The following is a 19,503-nucleotide window of genomic DNA, read 5'->3' as shown; positions in this document are numbered from 1 at the left end:
ACGGGATCCTTGTTTCCTTATTGGTCAATGGCTATCACTTTAAGCACTAGATTTTGGCCTTCATGGCAAATATTTCCAAGGTGAGAAGATACTATAGGATATTCTGCCTGCCTGGCATGATGGGACCTTGTGAGAGCAGTCCCCTTCTGCTTAAGAAGGATTCTCCCTACAGCATCAAGTTGTGGTTTTGAAGAGCAGTGGCACCACCTTTAACAATGGATAAGGATGCTCAATAGAGCAAGCAATGGACATGGCTCCATCTCGCAAATCCCTGGTAGGCATATACATATGGCAGGCTCGTTGGTTTACAAATTCAAGAGCAGTCAGCTACCAGAGAGGTATTGCCAACATACATCCATGCAGCCCAAGGAATTTGTCTCACAGCACAAGCTTAAAGGTCACCCCCATTGATGCTTGAGAATAGCATTTACCCCATACTCATTATGCTCTGGTTGAATTGGTTCTTATGCCCTCTCAGAAGAAATCATTACAGGAACATGCTCCATCAATAAGTAATGAACACGGTATGTATCTGTTACTATAATCCTTCGCTTTTCTAGCTATAATTCTGGTGGCATCACAACAGTCTGCACAAATATGAAGATTTTAGATACTCGAATAGTCACACCTTCTGGTAAACTTGATGAGCCCCAAAACTAGGCCAATTTCTCCCAGTGAGTCTGAGTGTAGCATATAGCATTCATCATTCGTCCTCTCTCTCAGTTTTCTGAGCCTTGGACAGATATTGTCAGTCCCTGGATGACTTTTTGTCTCCAACAACAAAATCATGCACCTTGTTATGGACTTCAATAAAGGCCTTCCCTGGCTTCCTTGCTGCATTTGCAAAGGTCCTCAGATCTTCTACTGGTGAACATACTCCCACATACCAGCATTAGCATAAATATTCGACATTAGAACATAGGCCGCAGAATCTTTGCCATCCATGGCTACTACATTGTCAAAACATTGTCTTCCTAGGACCGCATTGCCATGAGTTTGACAGTGACTGAGCAAAGACATCCAACCTCCTGTGTCAGACAGGAAGGGCATAGTCTGGAGTAAGTCTATCGCCTCAGTCAAGCGTCCTGTACGGCCAAGGAGGTCAACCACACAGTTATAATGTTCATGTACTGGTGCAATGCCATGACCCTCTTTCATCAACTCCAAATGATGGCAGCCCTCATCTACTAGGCCCAAATGACTGCATGCAGATAAAAGACATGTAAATGTAACAACATCTGGCTGGAATCCTTCTTGTTGCATATCGTCAAAGCATTGCAGGGCCAGTCTATAATTGCTATGATGGGCATAAGCTGAGATCATTGCATTCCATGTCACAGTATCACGTTCTGGCAATCTATTAAAAACCCCACACGCATCTTCAAGGCTCCCGCACTGTGAATAAAGTTTTATGACTGTGTTCCCTACAACAGCATCCCACTCACAACCACTTTCAATGGCATGAGCATGGATCAATTTGCCATGCTCTAGGGCTGCTATACTGGCACAGGCTTTCAGGATGCTGATGAATGTGACATAATTTGGCACCATGCCCTCCTGCTGCATTTTCAGGAAAACTTGGAGAGCCTCTTGACCATGTCCATGCTGAGTATAACCTGTTATTATTGCATTCCATGTCACACAGTTTGGCTTCATGCCCTCATGTTGCATCTGCTGTAGAAGACTGAGTGCTTCATCACCACGCCCATTTTGGGCAGAACCTGAAATCATTGCATTCCATGTCTTCCTGTTTGGCTCCATGCCTTCATGTTTCATTTGTTTAAAAAGACGACTTGCATCTTGATCATAACCATGCCGAGCATACCCTGCGATCAGTGCATTCCATATGACCACATTTCGGTCTGGCAATCTTTCAAATGCTCTGCACGCATCCTTAAGATTACCACATTGAGCATACATGTCCACAAGGCTGCACACAACAAATATGTTTGAATCTAACCCACTCTCAGTAATATGGGCATGTATTAGCTCGCCCTGGCTTAGGGCAACTGCACTTGCACATGCTTGTAGCACGGCAACAAAAATGTGCCCGTCAGGTGATACACCTGACTTCTGCAAGTGGTGATAGAGTTTAATGGCCTGCTCACTGTTGCCAAGCTTAACATGTGCAGATATGATCTCACCCCAAGCAAACCTATTTGGTTGGGGCAGCTTGCTAAAAACCTCGTTTGCTTCCGATAAACTCCCACACGAAGCGAACATGCGAATCATATGGCTGCCCAAAAAGGCACTCAATTGAAGCCTGTTTCTCGTAATAAGGCTACACACTTTCCTCCCTGAAGCCAAATCTTTCTTGCTCGTGCAACCTTGCAGAAGACAATAAAATATGTTTGTGGAAACAGAACTTCCACGCTGGTTCATAAGCTGCACTGACTGAATTGCCTCATTGATGTGCCCTTCTTCGCAAAGCTTTTTTAAATCTTGAAAGAACTCGGCTGAGCTCAAAGCACCATCATTCCTGGCCACTCTGCATATATCAGCCAAGTGTCAAAGTGTTAGGCTTTGATCATGCATCTTAATACTTAGGAAGACGAGAGAGAGAGAGAGAGAGATCATTGATTACATATACAGGATACTGGAGTCGTTAGCCACTACACTAAAAAACTTATTTCTTTTAGAAATGTTTCCTCTTGAAATCTGTGCATCCCTCCAGAAAGCTGAAGCTGTGCTAGTCCAAAGCAAGGTCAATCATAACTGCGAGTCCTTTCCGTATTTCTGCAAGTTGGCTTTCTTTGCATGATTGTTTCTGCACAAAATGTAGGATCATTCAGATTTATATATTGACCACTTATACCAAGCAGAGAGGTCCAAAACAGATTGGAGTAAAGCTAGAAGTTGGATAGGCTACTGGCTGGCTACTACCATGGACATATAGATCCAAGGAAACAGTCTATTTGACAACAGTAAAAATAGACAGCTAGCTGATTTTGCAGCAAGATTTTCAGTACTCCAACAGGGATTAAATTTTGTGAGTAATCCATCTCACCATGCCAAAGAAGCAAAGGAGTGGCTAGGATCTTTCACTCTGAGATGTTCACGTGAATCATACAGATTCAATTCTTCTTGAATTGCTTCCCCAAACTGGATATGTAGCCCCGCCTGTGACTGGTGCCAGCTATTGCTAGAGGAGCTAAGAAGCCTGTACCATTTTCTTCTAAGAAGCTTCTTATCATTTTCTTGTGGTTCATTAGGCTCTTAGACTTGAGAACATTAGGGAAGAATATGGAATGCAAAATATCTTCATACTCATTTGCCAACAGGTGAGCATGTGAAAGCTCATGTTAGGCCTAAGACATGGATGGAGATGACCAATTGGCGTGCCTATTACAAGAAAAGGCTCGCATTGAAGTGAATAGGAGTCTCCCCGGCCATTTGGTGTGCCTATTTCAAGAGAGGCTAGCATGAAAGTGAGTAGGTTATGCCTAAGGCATAAATCTCTTCTAAGATGCAATGGTGTGCTTTGTTCAATAATTAGTGTATATAACTCCACTTGCGGAACCGTTTTATGGATTAATTAGAACTTCCTTTTTGCAAAAAAATCAGTCTGATATGCTTGTTTTCATTCATTGTTCATTTTGGCAATTTAATATAAGATTGAAACTCATGACAAACAGCTTATTCTTTTCTAGCACTCCTTTACTTATCTTCATATCAATTGTAAACTCTTTCAATCTCACAGATCCTTGAGACATTAATGAATCTCGCTCTCTCTGTCTCTGTCTCTGTCTCTGTCTCTCTCTCTCTTCAGGTAACCTCTCTGCTCACCCCCTTCTCTAGTATCTTTGCGCTCAGTGGTCAGACTCTCCGCTCAGGTCAAGGGAAGGGCAGAAAGCCCTCTTTGTTTCTCCCACTCTGAGCTGGGCTGACCCCTCTTGCCTAGCTCGGGGGCAGAAGGGGCCAGTGCAAGACAAAGGCATAAACATGGAACACTTTTTCTATCTCGATTCTAAGCAACCATTCTCACTCTGCCATTACACCCCTTACTCCCAATTTGGGACCTCAGGAGCATTTTCCACGTGCATCAAGGGATTCACCTGACATTCCCCAACCCTTGCCATCTATCCCTCTTGGTTTCTACCATGTTGAAGTCTCCCAAGAGAATCAGATTTGTCTATATCACATTGTTATCCCAAAGCAGAGTTCCTTCCCAAGCTGAGTTGGGAGCGTAGACTGAGTATATCTGGCAAGTCAAATGGTAGTGGCTCTTGCTTCCCATCTAGAGTATTTATAATTGTAATTCCAAAAACACAGAGCCAATAATAGTATATCCAAAAGCATGCCTTGTTCATAATTAAAGGGATTGCTCAACATAGCTCCATGAGCTTAAAATATCACAAGGCTTAATATGCCCTCATCCACAATTAATAAAATAAATTAGCCCATGGCTTAATATTCATTACTTTACAATATGACCCATGGCCTTTGGTAACCATTCGATACTTCGATCAATCCAAATCACCTTCACCATCTCTGTTTCTTATTATCCAACTCATCATCTGTACTCAAGCCATCAATTGTGTTAGTTGTTACAATCAATTGATGAATCATCACACCAGTTAATCCCAACACAAATTCCACGATTGATATACGCACATCAAAATACACACCTTGCAATCAATTGCAATAACACCAGTAACACTAGCGACATTAGTATTAACATGGAATCACCCACAATAGCCTGGCAAAACAAAGGTAGTTAGGCATCCCCAACTAAACCCCATAATACATCCACTAAGGACCCCGCCGCATCCAGTGCGCTCCTATGGAATACTTTGCCATAGTCATACTTGACTAAAATAAAATAATTTCCATATCAAGAAATATCGGAAATATAATTCCGTAACATCTCTTTTGCTTGGATTGCAACTGACCTTAGTTGTGTATTTGACTTTTCAAGTCAACGAGTGAGATGTGAAGAGTACTCTCTTGGATATTTATATCACCATGGTCAAAAAAATTCTTCGAGAGATCTTAAGCTCTCATGAACCAAGAGATAATGAATTTAGCCAATTCAAAACTTATGAAAGATTATTTTTATTCTTATTCTGTACCAAGAGAAAGTACACATCCATTCATTGCTTATGTTATTTTGGTATAGACCCCAGCATTACATTTGTCATATTTCTCAATATCTATACTGTCCCATACCAGTGTGATATTGAGAAACAATAACAAATACAAAGCATAATTATTTTTTCCTTATGATGCGAGTAGTAATAAGTGACATATACTATTTTGTGATCAACATAAGGATATATGTACGTCATTGTCTAATCGCACGTCAAAGTTTCTGATTTAACTTGGTAGCTAGTAATGATCCAATATGTATTTTCTTCAGCTGCTATAAAACACTTGTAAAGAAATTACCATAGCAAAAAAGCTTGCTAGTGAACAATCATGCCTTCCCTCTTGCTTAGCAAAAATATCATATGCTTTTTCTTCTCTTTCACACAATAATAATTTTGTTATCTACAATTAAGCTAGGAATGGCATCTACTCAAGCAAGCTATGAGGATACAAGCCCTCTAAGTAATTGTATTTCGTAATTCATACATAGCACATGATATACGTCTTCTCATCCTTATCAATGCACATAATCATGCTTATTTAATCATAAAAAACTCTTAGCTCACCTAGATTATCATAGATCCTATATAGACTATCATATTTTGTTCTCCTTTTCACGATATTTTAATATGATTTATTACTCTTCTTCATATTCAATTATTCCCTTCTGTCGCCATACCATAAGTGACTAACATATATTGGGCCGAGGGCATGATCAAAGTGGATTTGGGTACGAGCAAGCGTGGCACGAGCTCTCTCTGTGACTGGCATGGTAACTAAGATACGGAAGGCCAGATATGAGTGGTCAGCTCCGAGTGGAGGAGGGGGTACTGTGAGGTCATGTACCTGCGAAGAGAGAGAGAGAGAGAGAGAGAGATTATTAACGTCTCCGGAAGACCGATGGGTCTATGAGACTGTGAGAAACTTGATACAAGCAAGCTGAAAGGGTGGCATTACTAATGCAGCATCAACATCCATGCAAAAGCAAAAAGCTAAATGTTACATAGTCATATCAAAATAATCCTCTATATCATCACTATCATCCTCATCATCAGATCATCTGTCATCTAAGTACAAAGTGAAATATGCTCCAGTGTCACGACTGTGGTCCCATCTATCTCCCCTCTCCCCCCAGAGCATGGTCCTTCAATTTTACCACCACACACTTCTACTATCTGCCGGATATCTCTAGAACTTGAGCCTGCGTGCTCCACCTCGAGCATATGTAGACTCTCCATCCGTGATCCTTGCACCTTGCTGTCCAAGATGACAGCCAAGGGTGAAGCCTCTTCCAAGCTCTTTGTCTGCAGGTCCTGGACACCTTCCTTGGGCTTATGAAAGCCTGTCTGGCTGGCCTCCTCCTGCTGCAATCTGCTGCTGGCTTGCTGCTCCTGCTGGATGATTTATGCCCCACCAAAGGGCTGCTTTTATAGGCCTCTAGTGCCCCCTGAAATAGTCGACTGGCCTGCCTCTTAATGGCCAACTCAGCCTGCCATAAAACCTTCCCCCACCAGCCCTATATTTTGGGCTGTAGGAAGCTGCTCTTGGGCTGTGTGCCATCTGCATTTAAGTGGGGGTCCAGCCCCCTTCTTTTGTGTGCCAGCTGAGTGGCTGGCCCCCTCCACTCCCCCCTATGTATGGGGCCGTGGGCTGGTCCACATGGCTGACCAGATATGACCGACCAGCCAGCTCCATGGTGCTGCCTTTTTGCAGCCCCTCCCTTTGCGGCTGCTAGGCCCTCCTGTAAGCTCCTTATCTGCCCATAGGCCAGCACATCCCAAGCGCTTCTGTCCCTTTCCTGGTGCTCCAGATCTGCCTCCTTCCAAACCATTTCCAGGCCTTGTACTTGGCGCCATCTGTTGCAGTCTTCTTCTCTTGTGAGGTGCTGCCCATGTGGCAGCCCCCTCTGTCTTGCTCTTCTTTAGGCCATCTTCTGCCCTAGGTCTCCCTCCCCCACGCTCTCCTCATTTGGGGGCTTACAGATGGGGAGGTGACCTTTCCGACATCGGGAGCATGAAATCAGAGATAGAATGCTGCCGGTTGCCTTTGGGCGCAATCCTGCGCTATCTCCTAGTCATGGCGCTACAAGGGTGACAACCACTATCTCCGAATGTGCCTCATCCTCGGGTGATCACTCTATGCCCTTGAGGTATCAGGAGGTGGTAAAGAGTGTTACGAGAGATCTTCAATCCAGTTCTAAAGATGAAGGTAGCACACCTCAGTTTCCGTCCCGCAAGTCAAGAACTGTGAGGTTTGCAATAGAAGTGACAACCCTCGGACATCACAGGGAGAATGAGGGAGGAAGAGAGAGAAAAGGGGTGAGAGGAAGAGAGAGAGAGAGAGATTGGGAGAGAGAGGGTCGGCAGCATGTAGGAGGAAGGAGGTGGGAGTAGATAGGATTAGATGTCACATCAAACGGTGTACAATAAGGGGTGGATGGGGACTTATATAGTCCCTTCACATTTCCCACCTAAGAGGCCTCTAAAGGTCCTCTAAATTGGCCCCTTTTCCCCCTTCATTACAAGCATTGTCTATTTGCTAGTCTGTACACACACATGATGAATGTTGTGAAGAACACACACTTGATGAAGCATTGATTCCATAGTGAACACTTCCGTGTTAATTCCTAGGCTAACTATCACTCTTTCGACTACGGGATACCCTCTGTGTGTGAGAGGTCACCTTTTCTAACAAGGTTTTCTCCTCCTTAGGTCAACTTATGTATGGAAATATTTGTTGAGATTAAAGGCTTTTTGAATAGTAAATGGGAAGTATAGATGAATAAAAATAATGGAAAAATCATATGTATAGCCAATCAAAGAGAGGTCCGTGGTCATCACCACATACTTATTCCCTGTATACTCAGCTACCAGCTTAAATGGACCCATGAAGTCAAGGCCCCATTTCTAAAATGTCTAAATTCTAATGGAAGACTCGGATTCAAAGCCATCCTGTATTCACCGGATAACAATCTCTTTGACTATACCAACAACGCTTTGCAAATTCATGTGCATATTTGATCCTAGTCAACCACCACAACCCGGCTTGAAAAATCTTCTTTGCCGTGATGTCTCCTGCAAAGTGACCATCGGATACTCCCTGATGTGCCTCTGTCAATACCGCATTCCGTTCATGCTCTAATACACATCGTCGTAACACCTGATCATCCCCTCTATGATACAACATTCCGGATGAAAGGTCTGCTCTTCAATGCCATCCATTTTCTTTGATCTAGCGACATCTCCTTTGGGAAAACACCATCCGTCACGAATTGAATCATCCATTCATACCAATGCATGCCCTAAATGGGTTCTACGTCAAACCATCTACATCCGGTAAATCTTCCGGAATGCCCTCTGAGGGTTGTTCCCCTGAATCCAACAGGCTCCAATAATCCACCACCAAATGGTGGCTTCCCGGCATGTGTACCAATGTATAATCAAACTCTTGCAATGGGAGCACCTACACCCCCACCCCCTGAAAAAAAAAAGAAGTTAGCCATGGCACCCAAATAATGTTTGTCCAACAAACAGAGCACCATGGACAACATCTTGATTATTTGGGAGGCCATTGATTGGGTCAAATAGGAGTCTCAACCTTGCAAACCTCCTCTTGGACTTTAAGAGGGCCAATGATATAGCCAACGAGAATTTTCTAAAGGGTACCAAAAGGAGATTGGTTTTTTTCTATCACTTTGGCCAAGGATTTTACCAGCTCCATTCCTATTCCATTTAGTCGTAAAAGCCTACCCAATCGAAGGGGGCAGGTATCGTAGGGATGCACATCCCAATCCGTCAAAAGGAGATACTAGAATTTAAGTTCACAAATGACACGGCCCTTTTTGCATAGGGATCAACTGATCCACTAGAGAGGGTGTGTTTCCTCCTGAATAGTTCTCTCTTGGCGTCCGCATTAACTGGCATACGTTAGTGGGCTCTCTACACTGAAAACAGAGACCTCTCTAACGTGGGGTGAGAGCTTGGGTTTCGTTGGATCCCTAGGGGGTGATGGTTAATTCTTTTGACAACGTCCTCGTAAATTGTATCTTGCTGGTGTTTCCACAAAAGATGCAGGGGACAACTGGTCCGCAACTTTCTTTGGGCAGGATACAATGGGCATGCAGGATGCCATAGCATGAGTGGCTTGGCAGCCACTCATTTGGAATCTCAGTGTCTAGGACCAATCTTGGGTGCATAACAAGTAGATTGGTTGGGCATACTAGAGACAGCAGCCCAACCACGTCCATGGGTCATGGACAGAATATACCAGTTGTCTGAGGCATGCGTAAGGCAGTAAGACAACCAATAGATAGATTGAGGCAGCCATTCCAAAGGCCTGGTGAGAGGGTATACGCCACACAGCTCGGGACCCTAGCACTCTAGATGGGACAGTTCTTCCCTCCCATTGCAGTGACTTAACCTATACATTGCAAGTGGATGGGACTCTTCAGTAAGAGCCCTGACCAGTGTTCTATAGTATAGGTTCTGGAGAGGTAATGCAGTTAGAAACCCCCTCCTTACGCAATGATTTCAAGGATAACTATTGCATGCTACAGCGGCAAAGGACCAGAATAATGGGGAAGGCAGGGCAACTGTTCAGCTATTGACCCCAGCCAGCCAGAGGAAAGCGTGCTCAGTGGTGGAAGCTCTGGTTGGGAGGTAGCAACAGATAGGGGGAGAACATGCATCCTCCTCAGGAGCAGTACATGGTTTTCACAGCTAATGCCTTGTTGACTTGAGCAAAAATACACAATGAATCAACCATTGAATGATTCAAAAGCCAGCCACTCTCACTTGGAACTGAATCAAATATTAGTGATCATCCTACACTCAAACTGCAAGTAAACCTATCCACATTCTGTACTCTTCCCTGCTCTGGGAAAAATGACGTTTTATAGGGCTGCAGCATATCTGCACAGCCCCACTTGTTTGCTGCTGGGTTGGAACTTCTTGTTGCCTTGAAGCCATGCTCTCTCTTGCGTTCAAAACATTCTCACCTGACCATGTGTTTGATTCTGCAAGTGGGATGCCTACATGCACTGCTTCCAAAAACGTTGCATAAGAATCATTTGGCGCAATTAAATAAATTTCAACTAAAGCACTTATGATCTCTCTCTTTTGACAAAGGTCACCTACGAAATGACATCATGTTTCCAAATTAGGAATTTTGCATGGACCTGGGAGCTTGAGAATGCCATTGACTCCAGCCGGTTTCTATTTTGCCTTGCACCCCAGACAATTTCCTTTCCCAAATTCCGTTTCTTTTCATTTTCCTGAAAGAAATGCATTCAGTAAAATAAAGCGTAAAAACTTAGGTTTCATTCTTAATCTGAATTATAGAATACTGAGTGTGAGCCACTTCTCATCGTTAGTTCTTATTCACGTGATTAGATAAACAAAGGTACCAAGAGAATGCGCACGGACGCACACACATGCACCAACGTGCATACAGCTATATATCAATATAAACCATACAAATGCAAATATCAGACCACAGCATGCCAAACCCTATTTATACATGGTTTCAGGAACAACTAGAAAACGCACATTTGTCTTATGGAATGATATAATCAACAATAAGAAGAACCCTGGTAGCTCAACTACATATCCTTGGTGTTTTTGGCTTTTGTTAATGCTGCTCTATAAGACTTCATTCAATAATACTTTGACAATGATTGATACAATGGCACACAAGGGGGCCATATATATGTTAGGATAACAAAGCTAGGCAATCTTGGATGAAAATCATTGGCTTTTCAGCACAGTCGCTGGACCTTGAAGGCCAGATGAAACCATGCCTGGGAGCCAAAAAGCCAAATCCCACCTACCACACTAGCAACCTGATTAACATCTAGAATCAAGATGGTTTAAAGTTATGCTCAGGAAAAGTAGTAGAAAAGTCACAATGCAAGTCCACCACTAATCCCTTGTTGAATTTATAAACTGCACAAGTATTCGAATTGAAAGTATGCTATGATTTGCTCTATATCACATTGTACCAGTTGAACCAACAGACTAATAAAGAAGGCAATTATCCATAAATCAAGGTGGTCATTAGGTTCAACCTTTGCATACAGGACTGGACTTGTGTGATAGTAAATCACAAATTTGAACAAATTAATGAACTCTAAAAGGTACCAATAACTTGATTGTAACTTCGGAATATCATGACATGTCTCTAGATAATGTAAACCCGGTACAGAATTCATATTTTTCACAGATATGGCAAACATCAGAACGAAAATAGTAAACTGTAACTAACAGTCAATGCTAAAATGATTATATCTCAAAAAGAAAAGAAAAGAGAGAATGCAACACGTAAATTGGAGAGAGTAAATTGGCATCAAATGAAGCCGTCGCAGCCTCATTGAGGCTAATAGTAAGCCATACTAGAGTGGCTCTTAGCCCCCCAAGAAGACTTTGACAAGAAAGAAGAAGAGAAACTTCCTCTGAAAAAAGCAGCAAGAGCTCTTCAAAAAGCTCAGGACCTATCCAAGGGAATTTTGGAAGGACCTCCACTCTAAAGCCCCCCCTACTGAGATGGAAATCTCTCGGGAGAATCTCGTAAATCACATTAAGGATCTGCAAGGGGTCAAAAACAATAGCAAGGATCACAAATGGAAGACCTCAACCAAACCTTCTCAGCAAATCTTCACAATCAACGAAGTCTCAAAGGCCATACAAAGCCTCATGAATGGGAAAGCAGAGGACCCTAAAGGTCTCATTGCTGAAATGATCAAATGGGGTGGAGAAGGTCTACACCTGAAAATTCAAGGAAGATCTAAATAAAGCATAGTAGAAGGATCCCCCAAAAACTGGCAGAACAATACATTGGTCCCAATCTTCAAGGGAGGGAATCAGGAAGAAGCAAGGAACTACAGAACCATTATGGTTAGCAGCCTCATCACAATTTTTTTGAAAAAAGATAAGCACATGGAGAGATTTCTCTAATGTTTGAGCTTCTTTCTCAGGCTGGCTTCAGACTCAAGCACTCCACATGGACCATTTGTTCACACTCAGAGCCATCACAGAAAAGTCAAGGGTAAAGATAAAGCAGTATACTGTTGCTTTGTTGATTTCAAGAGGGCCTTTGACATGGTGCTGAAACATAAGCTATGGAAAAGAATGGATAGAGTCAAGGTACCTATAGAATTAAGAGCTGCAACCGCCAGGTTATATGAGAGGGTACTAGCAGAGCTTACATACCCCATTGAAGATCTTAGAGCATCCATTGCCAGTGCCCTTAGGGCCTGGCAGCAGCCCAAGAGAGCCACCCCAGGTCGGCCAATCAAGGGCTTCCTGGAGGTCGGTTTACAGACTACAAAGTCAGGTAGGGAGAGGCAGTCTGGTCGGCCCATATTCCCCTACCAGGTCAGTTTTTGCCAGCCCCCTTGGGGCCTATATCAAGCGGCCATTGGGCCTCATTCATTCATCACTTGAAGCAGCAGTTGGGGAGCAGACAGCAGCAGCCACAGGCCCACCCTTGGACCTACACACAGGAGGAGAAGGAGGGTAACATAGGGCTGCAGACTGCTGAGCTCAAGGTGCTGCCCACCTAGGCTGGCTTCCGGACAGCAAGGTGGAAGGGATCTAGACAGAGAGTCTACATATGCTCGAGGTGGAGCACGCGAGCTTAGAGATCTAGAAGTGCCAGGCTTGTAGTAGAAGGACCTTTTGGTATTGTATCCTGTCCTAGTTTCTGGACGGACGGAAATAGAAAGTGTTGCTTTTATATTTGTCTCTAAGCATTGTCTATTTACTGGCTTGCACATCTGTGCACATAAGTTAAGAAGTTTGTGATTCCACACATCACAGTGTGTGAGCTCCTGGGCAATACTATCAGTCTTCCGCTGTGTGTACCCTTTGTTGGGTCATTTCTAACATGGTATCAGAGCCCAAGTAGGAGGTTCACAGGTGTGGGAGCCTGAAGGCAGGGATCTTGCTGAAGGACGACCCTAATTCAGATGCTCTTGGGAATCGACTAGTGACTCAGGTTTAGTCAGGTGCGTTCGGAGTTTTGGTCTACTGAAAATTGAGTTTGGTTGACTTTGTTGTGTGGTATAAACAGTAGAGATGTCGACCTCTACAGCCTCTTCAGCCCCTGCTCTCCCTTCCTCCTCCCCCAATTTTCTCTCATTCACTATCCCTAACTTTGGAGAGTCTGGGAAACTAGACGGGACCAACTACCCAATCTGGAAGGTGAAAATCCGGAGCCATTTAGTGGCTCGGAAGTTGTGGAAGCTGACAACGGGAGTGGAGGTGAAGCCGGAGGACATGGTGGACAAGCAAGGGAAGATAGTCATGGCAGTAGACAGAGAGGAGCTCGAAGCTTGGGAAGACAAAGATGCCCATGCCCTAGCATTAATCATAGGAACTACAGCGGACTCTGTTCTTCCACATATCCAAATGGCCGAGACGTCAGTACAGGCATGGGTCACTCTAAAGGATCTATACAAGACAGGCAACACCTCTCAGATTTCGCTTCTTCAACATCAACTCTACAATCTTGATATTGAAGGAGGAGATACGGTACATAGCCACTTGACGTCAAGGTGATGAGGGATCAGCTGGCAGCAGTTGGTCAGAAGACAAACTCTCCGTACGAAACTTTTTATGGAGTGGTTAGATGACACAACTGATGTTACAGCCAGGGTGGCTTGGGAGACCTTGATTCTTCCTACAAGAGAAGGAGGTTTGAATATCATCGACCCGGATCTACAGTGCAGAGCCTTACTCTGCAAGGTCGTTGTGAGAGGACTTATGCCAAGGCAAGAGCCTTGGAAGGACTTCTTTATCAGATGCATACAGTCTTGCACACCCACTTCAGGAGATGATTGGATACACAGTACCAAATGGGTTTTCACCACAGCCCACCTCAGATCTCCTTCTTCCCTATGGTTGCTATCCTGAAAGCATGGGCCAGCTTCAGGAGTACTCTTTGCAGGATTCCCCTGTCCACCCATGAAGAGATTGAAAGGCAGCCTATCATGTGGAACGACAGTATTTTGGATGAGCATGGCAAACCACTTGGAGCTTCTCTTTACGTACAGTGGCCCAGATGGGAGAGGGGCCCTGCATCTATTGTGGGAGCATGGAAAGCCTTCAGGAGGCTTCCTGCAGACTGACAAGCCCAGGTGGTTCATTATCTCAGAGGGAGTGCAGGGAGAGTTCAACAGATTGATGCAGCCTTGCCCTTGGATTGGGTGGACACAGAGGACATGCCTGTTACTTGTTCCACCTGGATGGGGGCATTTTTCAGATCGGGCATTCCTTTGCAAGTGATTGCTTTATGTAACACACATGAGGATGCCCTAGTCTTTGATGTTTCTTCAGGGGGCAGGCTATCCAAGTCCACAGACAATTTATTGTTGGAGGTACCGTTTCAGCCAGTCAGGATAGTGGGCTTCATGGAGCATGGCTCTCTTTCATAGTGGTACTTGGATCCTGACCCGCTACTCAGTGCCCTGGGCTCATAGAGGCTATGGCTCTATGGAGGTGTCCCAATCAAGTTTTTGCAGTGGGACCCTGGGGAATGGGAGTGGATAGATGAAGGGCACCGAGAGAAGGGCATCCCCTTCTCTCGTTACACGGTCAGTAATGCCAGGAAATTCTAGCTTAGCTGTAGGGGTTGGAGGCCCACCAGAGCTCCTTTGGGAGAATTATTAAATTTCTACAAACTTGTAGAAAATTTTTTGGCAGAGTCACTGGAAATCCCACCGGAATAGGAAAATCACTCTCTTCTTTTGGCTTTCTATTCATGGTGGGATAGCAGTGAACCATTGGAGATCCAGGTTCAGGGCTGACCCTACTTGCCCTCGTTGCCTTTCAGCTTTGGAGACAGTACAGCACTACCTTTGGGATTGCAGACAGTCGAGAATCATATGGAAGGGGATTGCAAGACTTTTCAGCACTTTTGTTTGCCTCCCCTTCTATATGACCTCGGGATCAGTGGCTTGGCTCACCTTTCAGGGCCCCAAGTTTTCTTCGAGAGACATGACTAGTCTTGGGCTCTACACATCCGACAACACCTTGTGGAGTCGTGCTCTTTAGAGGATGTTCCGACCACTCTCTTCAGGGCTACTCATTCCTCGGTTGACTCTCCATGAGAGGTTTTAGCTAGCATTGCAGCATGGCACATTTGGAGAGCCAGATGCACTGAGGCTATGGAGGGTTCTCAGGTTCACCCTTCTCAGATCTTGGCCAGTACTTGGATAGATACGGTACACACTCTGATGGCCATATGGGTGACCATGCAGGGATCCTCTCGAGCAGCCTCCTCCAAGAGAGTTACTTTTCTCAGGGATTGGAGAGACTCTCCCTTCCTTGCTGAGACTTCTACAAGGTTAAGTTGGCATTTTCAGTCTCAGCCTTGGTTTCTTTCTACCTCAATCTTCTGAGGTGTTTTTTATTACATGCTTAGCATGTTGTATTTCCGCATAGAGCTTGCTCTAGCGAGTTTCTTTCTTACTTAATAGAAGTCTCTTTTTTGCCCAAAAAAAAAAAAAGAAGACAAACTCATGACATTTGGCCTTGATGGTACTGAGGAGACTACCTCGGAGTTTCAAGAGCTTTGTCACAACCGTGACTACAGGACAGAGCACCAAACCTCTGACGTTTGAGGAGTTGGGTCCATTACTGCTACAAGAGGAAGCTTAGGAGAATCTCTACAACGACGACAAAGACGACAAGGCGATACTGGCGAAGGATTATGCTGGCAAAGGTAAGGGCAAGCCTAATGGTGGCAAGTCCAAGAAAGACGACTCTGACGATGAGGAGACTTCAAAGAGGAAGCAGAAGAAGAAGTGCTTCTACTGTGATACGCCAGGACATTTTGCAAAGGACTGTAGAAAGAAAAAGGCGGTATCGGAAAAACAGAAAGGAGTCCGACTCAGATTCAGAGGGAGAGGCCAAAGCAAATGTGGTAATCAAAGAGTTGTTCCTGGTGACATCACCAAGTGTTACCAGGATGTCTGACATAGAGATGTGGGTCGACGAGGAGTCAGATACCTTTGTGAAGGTGAAAGACAGCATGGAGCGCTTGGTGCCTTCTAGGTGTGGCTGTCCACATTGACATGACGGTGGATTCCATGGAGGGCCCTGGGGTCTCATGGTCAGATGGATCATGTGCTTCGATGAGGTACAGGGCTTACTTTCAGAGCAAACACACAATCTAGTATGTACTTGATATTTTGCATTTGCACCTTTATAGCATGCTATGGAGAGACTTTGCTCTTCATTTTTCTCAAGAGATACGAGATTGGAAGGAATTGGCCTTCTTCGAAGGCAGAAGGGAAGTATTGGTGCTTCAAATAATCTCGGACGCAAATTGCTAGAAGGTGATGGACAAAGAGTACTGAAGCCAGAAGAGTACCTGCTTGAGAACTCAGTGAGAGTTCATGGTCCAGGTTATCTGGAAATATTCATTGGTTGCAAATCTTGCCAAAGGACGGGTTGCAACAGACCCTCAGAGCATGGTGCCTGGAAGACTCCAGGTTGTTCACTCATTATCACGGGGACAACTTGAAGATCGTGACGGCTGGATTGCTTGAGTTTGAAGGCGGGAACGTGATTGAAGGAGGTGGTGCCAGGAGGTGCTACCAAAGATGGACCTGTGTACTAGGTTGGTGTGCAGAAGTGGAACCATACCTGGTGGAGCAGGAGCCACTGGATGAAAAGCCAGGAAAAGATTTCGACATCAAAATGTTCCAGAGGACTACGACCAGGGAGTTACTGGAGCATCGTCATCGGCGTGTTGGCATTGGGCCTAGATGTGTCGGTGAGAGGGGGTGTTGGAATGGTCACCTCCCCATCTGTAAGCCCCCATATGAGGAGAGCATGGGGGAGGTAGACCTAGAGATATTGGGGCTGTCACATGGGCAGCACATGAGCTGCCATGTCAGCAGCTGTCAAAGAAAAAGACAAGCGTATGGCCTGCAACAGGGCCCTATGAAGGACGCGCTGATGTCAGCTGATGTACAGACCTGTACGGCGCTGCACACGTGGCCTGGAGAGAGCCTGGCAGAGGGCAGGAGCATATGGCGCAGCACGGCAGGGCAAGGGCGCCTGCAAGAAGGGGCTGTTGATGGCAGAACCGTTGCAGCCATCCAGCCCTAGAAGGACCCAAGGGTAGGGCCCTATATGGGCTGGCCTTAGGGCCTGGCAGCAGCCCAAGAGAGCTGCCCCAGGTTGGCCAATCAAGGGCTGCCTGGAGGTCGGTTTACAGACTACAAAGTCAGGTAGGGAGGGGCAGTCTGGTCGGCCCAAATTCCCCTACCAGGTCAGTTTTTGCCAGCCCCCTTTGGGCCTATATCAAGAGGCCATTGGGCCTCATTCATTCATCACTTGAAGCAGCAGTTGGGAAGCAGACAGCAGCAGCCACAGGCCCACCCTTGGACCTACACACAAGAGGAGAAGGAGGCTGACAAAGGTGCTGCCCACCTAAGCTGGCTTCCAGACAGCAAGTTGGAAGGGATCTAGACAGAGAGTCTACATATGCTCGAGGTGGAGCAAGCGGGCTCAGAGATCAAGAAGTGCCAGGCTTGTAGTAGAAGGACCTTTTAATATTGTATCCTGTCCTAGTTTCTGGATGGACCGAAATATAAAGTGTTGCTTCTATATTTGTCTCCAAGCATTGTCTATTTACTGGCTTGCACATCTATGCACATAAGTTAAGAAGTTTGTGATTCCACACCCCACATCACACTGAGTGAGCTCCTGGGCAATACTATCAGTCTTCCGCTGTGCGTACCCTCTGTTGGGTCATTTCTAACAGGCCAACTTCAAAAGCATCTTAATGGCCTCTCGTATTTCTGCAGGACCACAGGAATGAGTGTGAACATTGACAACACCAAGGTAATGATCATTGGAAAAAGGATAAATCAGTAAATCTTTTGTTTGATGGAAATAAACTAGAGGTAGTAAGGAGCTACAAGTATCTAGGCTTGACTTCAAAGATCATTATAAATGGAATAATTGTGTGGGAAAAAGAATTCTTGGAGGCCTCAAAGCTCTATTTAATCTATAGAATAAATGCAGGAAATCATATATTTGGATTTGGAAGATGCGGAAATTCCTACTCCAATCTCAGTCCAGTCAGTGATCTCATATGGTTGTCAAGCACGGCACTAGTCTTGCAAAAGAGATGTGGGAGACAATACAGAGTTCAGAAACGATTCTCATAGAAGAACTAGGGGTAAGAGCACAACCCCCATACCCCATGATTCTAGCAGTGTTATGCTCTAGCCGAGGTAGCATGACCTCGGAAGAATCAGTCGACATTTCCCTTGAAGGATCTATCTCTGTAATATATGTGTTTGCGCTTCATGTAAATGATCGGGAGGGATTTAATGTCAAGGTTCTAGGTGAGGGCTGATAGCACCAGACTAGATAGATCTAAGGCCAAGGGCCTAGTGCAAAGATGTGCCTAGGGGCAAGGAATTTAATGCATCCCAAGAGAGGGGTGAAATGTTGCATTGGGAAGGCCCTATATGGATGACATGTGGCATCTAGATCTATCTAGGGAATTGGGGGCTTGCTGAGGCTAGTGAGAGAAGAGAAGAAGATGATTCACGTGGAATTTGTAACGTAGATCTCTGTCTGCTCGTTAGCCTTAGTGAGATATGGCTGGGAGGTGATTAATGGTGCTACTCCCGTGATCTTCAAGAGGGGAAGTAGAGATAGTGCTTGACATTTGGTATCAGAGCGTGTGGAGAGATCAAGGGACGTGAGCGTCAAATTGATTGGCGCGGGCCTACACCAGCAGGTCGTAGAGCGCAAGAGCGGGACACACAGGCGGTGAAGCTGGGTTGGAGGGAAGGTTCCTGCATGGTCCGTCGACATCGGTACTTGGTGGCTAACCAGATCGATAGGAAGCCCAAGGAAAGGCGCTGACGGACGATTGGCCTACGCACCGTGGGCGCTGGACTACTTTAACGGAGGTCCCATACGTGCATTCGACGAATATGGAGATCGTCTACGATTGACGAAGGATTTTGAATTGGGGCTGTTGGCACTCCCGCGACCACAGCGGAATCAGAGAGGGATGTGGCGTAACGACGGACAGCGGGAAATCGTCACGGTGCCAGAAGTGACGCAGTGTAGGCTGGCTAGCCGTGGTCTGCTTCGTTGGCACGCATACGTGCAGCGATCTGCAACGCCAGCAATCTGTTCGTATGACGAACAACCTATTGGTTTCGTCAAAGGTCACGCAGGCCTCTCTCAGGCTGCGATACATTCCAAACAAAAGTGAAGGAAAATAAAGGTTGTATCAGTTGCAAGCAGATCATACGTGGAGGCTGCAGCCTTCGGGGACTCGGATTGCGTGGAGCTTCCAGGGAGCATCAAACTTTCCCTCGCTATAAGATTTCAGTTTGGTTATACAATTTGTTGTTTCTGTATAGCGGAGTCTACGGTTACT

At 45.2% G+C, this 19,503-nt stretch overlaps 1 pseudogene across 1 annotated transcript in view; it reads right to left on the bottom strand.

Moving 5' to 3' along the window:
- Positions 1-19,503, bottom strand: part of LOC147894251 (pentatricopeptide repeat-containing protein At2g03880, mitochondrial-like) — a 31,196-nt pseudogene continuing 11,693 nt past the window's right edge. The window contains exon 4 of the transcript XR_015542095.1: positions 1-2,488. The product of XR_015542095.1 is annotated as a pentatricopeptide repeat-containing protein At2g03880, mitochondrial-like (transcript). The remainder of the gene's footprint in view (positions 2,489-19,503) is intronic.

The sequence above is a fragment of the Dipteris shenzhenensis genome, chromosome 14 (assembly GCF_047967505.1).
Source record: "Dipteris shenzhenensis isolate YYH24624 ecotype China chromosome 14, Dip_SZ_1.0, whole genome shotgun sequence".
NCBI lineage: Eukaryota > Viridiplantae > Streptophyta > Polypodiopsida > Gleicheniales > Dipteridaceae > Dipteris > Dipteris shenzhenensis.
The sequence above is the reverse complement of the archived record's forward strand: the minus strand, read 5'-3'. Positions and strand labels throughout refer to the sequence as shown.